At 38.8% G+C, this 6,772-nt stretch overlaps 1 pseudogene; it reads right to left on the bottom strand.

Moving 5' to 3' along the window:
- Positions 1-1,900: 1,900 nt before the first annotated feature.
- LOC110214501 (olfactory receptor 13D1-like) lies at positions 1,901-2,840 on the bottom strand (annotated as a pseudogene).
- Between the last annotated feature and the right edge of the window lie 3,932 nt (positions 2,841-6,772).

Here is a 6,772-nt window from a genome sequence, read left to right as displayed (position 1 = left end):
ATCAGGGGGCAATTCATCTGTTTAAACATCAACTTGCTCATGTATAAAACAAGTATGATAAATGTTGACTGACTTACTTCACAGGATGTTTAGAAGGATCAAATGAAGTCTTAGATTCATAGGATCATAGGTGTTGACCGAGAAGGGACTTCTGAAATCCTCTAATCTGCAACCCTTACTTTAAAGAGTACAACAGTGGGGCTCATAAAAACTAAGAGCCTTGGGCAAGGTCACAACGGAAGTAAGTTACTGAGCTGGGGTTTGAACTCAGGTCATGGAGATTTGAAAGCATTTTATGCAATGTTAAACTCCTGCAAATAATTATGGGTTCTCATTATAAAGACTATTATTATTAATGATAATGCTGATTTTCAATGTGAGATATACCTAGCCAACACATAAGATAGTCTTCCCAGCACACTGAACCATTCAAGGAAACAAATTTTAAATGCTTCCTATAAATCAACAAATATTTATTAGTTCAATTTATATTCTTAAACCCTGAAGTGAACACAAGATAAATAAAGGATATGAAATGAGTCCTAATCCCAAGGAATCTAAAATCTAATCAGAGAAACAAAATTAGCATGCATGAAATTGATCAAGATTTTAGAAGAAAGTGCATAATCAAATGGCATCTCTGTAAACCTCAATGATGAGGCAATGTTGGTGGAAAAATGAGGCATGGGTTAGGCCTTGAAAGCTGCTTAGAATTCAAATTTCTGAAAAAAGAAAAAAGGAAGATGTTCTTAGTGAGGAACCTTAAGAACAAATTTCCAGAATTGGAAATCAACTCTCTCCCTTTCTTAAGAGAAAAAGAGTGACAGAGAGTGAAAGAGAGACAGAGAAAGAGACAAAGAGAGACAGAGACAGAGAGACAGAGACAAAGAGACAGAGAGAAAGAGACACAGACAGAGAGATGGGGAGAGAAACAAAGAGACAGAGAGACAGAGACAATGGGACAGAGACAGAGACAAAGGGACAGAGACAGAGACAAAGAGATAGAGAGACAGAGAGAGAGAGGGAGAGAGAGAGAGAAAAAATGATGGCACTAAACTAACAGGTATAATGTTCTTGTTTGTGGTTGTATAGAAGAAAGTCGGATAAATGAAGTGTGGTCAAGTTATAGAGGGATTTCTCTAGCTAAAGAGATTCACAACATCATGGAATGTGAAAATGGCAATGAATCTATGCAGCTATGGGCTACAGCAGATGGGAGATTGGACTTGGAGTCAGGAAGATCTAAGTTTGAATCTCACCTTAAACATTTACCCATTGTATGACCCTAAGCAAGTTATTTAACCTCTCAATCTTATCTTTGAAAATGGGCACACTTCATGCCTTCCTCACAGTGTTGATGTGAGGGTCAGATATGAAAAGCTGTATGAAGCATTTATCAAACTTTTTAAAAATATAGAAATGCTAGCTATCATCATTATTATTGTCTCAGAAACCATTTAGTCCACCTCTGCCCCTAAAGGAACTTCCACTCTAACACCTCTAACACAACCAACAAGTGCTTGCTCAAGTCTGCTTAGAGCTATTCAATGAGAGGCAACCCATTATTTCTCAAGGGAACCCCTTCCATTTGGGGGAAGCTCGGATTGGCAGGAAATTTTGTCCAATGTTGTTTTCAACTTCTACCTTTTTTGTTCTTGATTCTATCATCAGGGTCCCAGTTCTTTGAATCTCAAGTTCTTTATCTTTTCAAATACAAAAAAAAAGTTTTATAGTGTGAACCTTTCATTTTTGTCCCCTCCGTGACTGTTCCTTACCATAGGTGCTGGGGTGATGAATGTCAGTGGGGAACAGAAACAATCAGGCTTTGGGAAGTTGATTCTGAATGTGGGTGATTTGTCATTTTTCCACTTTATGTGACTGGTGTATTACACACAGTTTCTCATGTTCTCTGTGAGAAGATAGTTTTGCTGAGTTTTATCACAGCTGCTTTCACATCCTTGTTCCTCAGGCTGTAGATAATGGGATTCAGCATGGGAATGACTACAGCATAGAAGAGAGCAATCAGCTCATCTGTTGCATGGGAGTCTTTGGACTTAGGCTTCATGTACATGAAGAGGATGGTCCCATAAAACATGATCACTACAGTCAGATGGGAGGAGCAAGTAGAAAAGGCTTTTTTCCTGCCCTGAACAGAATTGATTCTCAGAATGGTAGAGAGGATGAAAAAGTAGGATATGAATATGAATATCACTGGAATCACTATTACAAAGATATTTGATATCACCATTACAATCACATTGAGGGAAATGTCCTCACAGGCCAATTTCAACACAGCCAGTATCTCACATGTGAGATAATCAATGACATTCCCACAAAATGACAACCGCATAGTTAGGGTGGTTTGTATCACTGAAGTCAACCCACCTGCCATCCAGCAACTGGTCACCAACTTCACAGAAAGCCCCTTGTTCATGATGATGGGATATCTCAGAGGCTTGCAAATGGCCACATACCGATCATAAGCCATTGCAGCCAGGAGCACACACTCTGCAGCCCCCCATGGCAAAGGAAAAGAACATTTGTAGTCCACATCCAACAAAGGAAATAGATTTTTCCTCTGAAAGGAAGTTCACAAGTAACAAAGGAACTGAAGCAGAAGTGTAGCAGATGTCCAGAAAAGAGAGATTACTGAGGAAGAAGTACATGGGAGTATGGAGGTGAGAGTCCAGAATGCTGATTGTAATGAGGAAACTGTTGCCCAAAAGGATTATGATGTACATGATGAGGCATAACAGAAAGAAAAGAAAATAAAAGATGGGGTAGCCAGCAAGGCCATGAAGAAAGAACATAGTCACAGAGGTCTTATTTTGTCTTTCCATTTGTTCTTTTTCTTCCACCTATAAGATTTCAGATAAGACAAAGCACCAACTTTATCATACTGTAGCAAATTCAAATATTATTTTTATTTTTGAGAATCTTATATTTAACATATGACCATATATGTAAAACTTCCAGTATTCAAGCCAAATTTTGCACAGTGGCCATTTCTCCCAAATAATGTATCAAAATCACCCTCACTTTCAACCTAATGGTGTTACACACACACACACACACACACACACACACTGTTCTATACAAAGATTTCAAGCCGTCACTGGCTTTCTAGACCTAGGAATTATTGAGACTTTTAAAGTGATGTCTGACCTGATACTAGGGTAGATTCAGCAGGCATTTTCTAAACGCATGAATTTGCTAAAGAGAAAAGGTTAGGCTAGGAGATATTTAGTGAACATTTATATACATATAAATTTTTGCAAATATCTAGTATAGTATAAACCTACAAGTGTATGGAAATAACTCCTTCTAATCAAGACTATATTTTTCATAATATGCATGAAGTATCATACAAACATTTCTGCAATGGTTAGAAACTAATATAGGGTCCTATATGGGGTTCAATATGGTCCTAGTTCCTCTTGGGTATGCTTTGGCACAACCCCAGTCTCCTTGTGGGGCAGAGAAAACTTTGCTTACCTATCAACCAGAGAAGATGAACAGAACTGCTTTTTCTGATGAAGGAAATAGGGAAGAGAGAAGACAGAAGACCAAAAAAATTTATTTGTTTTTAGCTCCTTCCCTGTACTTCTTGTTTAATCTACATTAGCTAAAATCTCTGTCAACCCTTCTTGAGTTGAACTTGATGTTTAGGTCTTAAATTACCCACTTTGTTTTTCAAGTTCTGTGCCCAATCTTATGAGAATTGGGAATGGGCAGGAAGGTTGTCATCCAAACCAAGTCAGCTGGCTATCAAAAGAGTATACTGCTTGTACTTAGACTCCTCTTCTTTTGGCAGAAAAACAAAACCAAACCAAATATGTAAGACTTAGATGACCTGACACAGCACAAATTGTGAAAGATAATTAAAAAACAGTCTCATTCTTAAAACTGGAATTCACCATTGGTCTCCTGCTTTATATGACTTCTCTGGTTTTTCCCTTCAGGTGTTGTCACACAACTATTTGTGATTGGCCTCCACTCATTTTCACTCTGATTTCACATGACTCATTGCAATTTATCAGGAATCATTTTTCATTAAGTTCGGTTAGGTATGTTTAATATCCCTTTGCTGGACTATAACTTCTTGAGACTAGGGACCATGACTTAGTCTGTGCCTCTATCCCAATACCTAGCATAGTGCTCTACATGTGGTAGGACCTTTTGTTATTGAGTCATTTTTGGTTTTGTTTTTTTGTCGTATAGGAATCTTCATGACCCTGTTTGGGGTTTTCTTGGCAAAGATCCCAGAATGGTTTGCCATTTCCTTCTCCAGCTTGTTTTACAGATCATGAATCGAGGCAAATAGGACTTAGTGACTTGCTCAGGGACACACACGTAAGTGTCTGCGGCCAGATTTGAACTCATAAAGAGAAGTCTTCCTGACTCCAGGCCTGGCACTCCTTCCACTGTAGCACCTAGCTGCCCCAGTAGGACTTTACTAAATGTTTAATCAAATTAACTCCGTTATTATTTTGTGTAATAGAGACACTTCTCCCAACTGCCATCCTCTCTCCCCACACTGCCCCCACCCCTTTCACTTTGAATCATTTGATATTGTCCTATGTATTATCACTTACTATCTGAAGAGCACTCAGGGGTGGCATGGGTCAGAACTCTGTCTATCAGATATCTACACTCACTAGTTTCATTGTTATACTATTCCAAGTGTTTAATCACTTTGCATAGATTGGCAGTAGAACAATGTGCTCAGAATTGCTTGCCAGACACACAGAAGGATTTTCTCCTTCCATGAACTAGAACACTTTTTAGTGACCTACATGATCTTCAAGCAGCAGTTTTCTTGAGGATTTGCAGTAGAAGCCCAAAATAAAGCCTTGTATTCCCCAGGGATCTATACCTGGTGCACAACCATGTCACATGCAATGCCTCGAATCCTAACTTACATCTGGATGCTGACATAATCATATTAATACAGTAATGCCTCTCCATGTTTCCACACATTCTTGGTCCTTTGCATACTTAATGTCTGCTTCCAATGTACTCCTCCACAAACTGCCAGAAATTCATACCTACTCTAAAGATTATGATTGTTGGTAGCGTGGCCTTATACCTGGCACCTTTGGAGTATAGTGCTCTGTGGACTTTTAGAACTAAGTCAAGTATGAAGAATACGATTAAAGTCACTTATCTAGATCAATCAACAACCAACAAGCATTTATTAAGTGATTACTAGAGAAGTGAGTTTTATCTTTTCCTTTACCCAAACAGAATGCATCCAGCATGTATGCAGGCCACTTAGCCTTCTGAGAAAAAATGGGCCATGCATCAAACTTTAAAAACAAACATAATCAAACCTATATTGAGTTTTTAAGTTATATTTTTCCTTCACAAGGGAAAATGCATGCATTCTTGAAAGGTATCTTTAGTGATAGGCTGGGATCCATATTCTAGGTATGATGGGTTGTTTAGTTCTGCTCTTTTCTACCAGTTACACCAAAGACTTTCCCCAATCATTATATTCATCCTTGATTTATTGAAGGGAAGCATCTATTTTCAATGAGCTTTGCTCCCCACACTACCTTTACTCGGCCCAAAATGCATTTCAGTCCTACTCCTAATTTGGAGCATGCTGCCTGTCAATTGTGGGGCAAGTCATCTTTCCTGCTGAAGCACAATGGCAACGGCATAGGAACTGAGCAATCAGATGCCATATTACAGTCAGGCCAGTGTTGCATTGCAGAGATAATCAAAGGCAGGTCCCCACAAAAAAGACAGTGTGAAGGATGCCTAATCTTCTAAACATAACAAGAAAAGCTTTAGTAAGTAATGATCCAAGGGCAAAGCTATTTGCTCTCTTTACCAATTGGTATTACCTGTTGGGTAGGAGATGCCTGGTGCCTACAGGTGTTGCTTCGAGTAATAAAAAAGTCAAAAGCCTGAAGAAGAATCTTGATGATACTTAGGGCAGAGACAGTGATATTACCTCATATCTTCTACCTGGTCTTTTGGATGATCTTGTCCCCAGAACCAGAGCTCCTGAATCAACTGTTGTCTACTTCTGCCAAATGTGTACAGTAGGGCAGAACTTTGCTATTCAGTACAAGGAATTCTTGTAAATAAAATTCATTTTAAAATTATGGACTCTTGAGTTGGAAAGTTAGTCCTTCCAATTTAGCTCAAATCACATCCAATCACTTAGTCCAAATTGTGATAAACATTACAGACTTACCTTTACAGTGATCAAAATGACTTTTGAGATCCAGGTGTGTTTATAGCCCATCATATCCAGCTCTCTTCCCCTGGGGGCTCAGAGCTGTGTCATTCAGATATCTATGATCATTTATAGTTTATCATTACTACCTAGACACTAGGACTCATCATGTCTATGATCTTGCTGTTTAGCTACTCAGGTGGGGCATGTCTTCAAGATGAAGACCACTGGCCCTGCTTCCAGTGTAGTCCCTGAAACCATCATCCAGGGAATCAAATCTTGTGGGATAAGATTTGACAACTGTTTCTGCAGGTGCTGTAACCCCTAACTCCCTGCAGCAATAATTGCTAAAGACAAAGAAAATACATTTCTCTCCATCAAAGTCCTCAGTGCTGTCAAATAGTTCAATATCAGAATAAATATGGTTTTATAAGGAGAAATAACATTCAAGAAGATGCATTTGTCTTGCTGCTATGCCCTAAGAAATACTTCTAACTTGTAGCTAAAGCCTCCTGCGTATGTTGTTTCCCTTTATCAGGAAGTGAGTGCCTTGAGAAAAAGTACCATATGGCTTGTTTATTT

Source organism: Phascolarctos cinereus, unplaced genomic scaffold, assembly GCF_003287225.1.
Source record: "Phascolarctos cinereus isolate Bilbo 61053 unplaced genomic scaffold, phaCin_HiC Scaffold_4;HRSCAF=312, whole genome shotgun sequence".
Taxonomy (NCBI): Eukaryota; Metazoa; Chordata; class Mammalia; order Diprotodontia; family Phascolarctidae; genus Phascolarctos; species Phascolarctos cinereus.
This window is presented reverse-complemented; position numbering and strand designations above follow the sequence as displayed.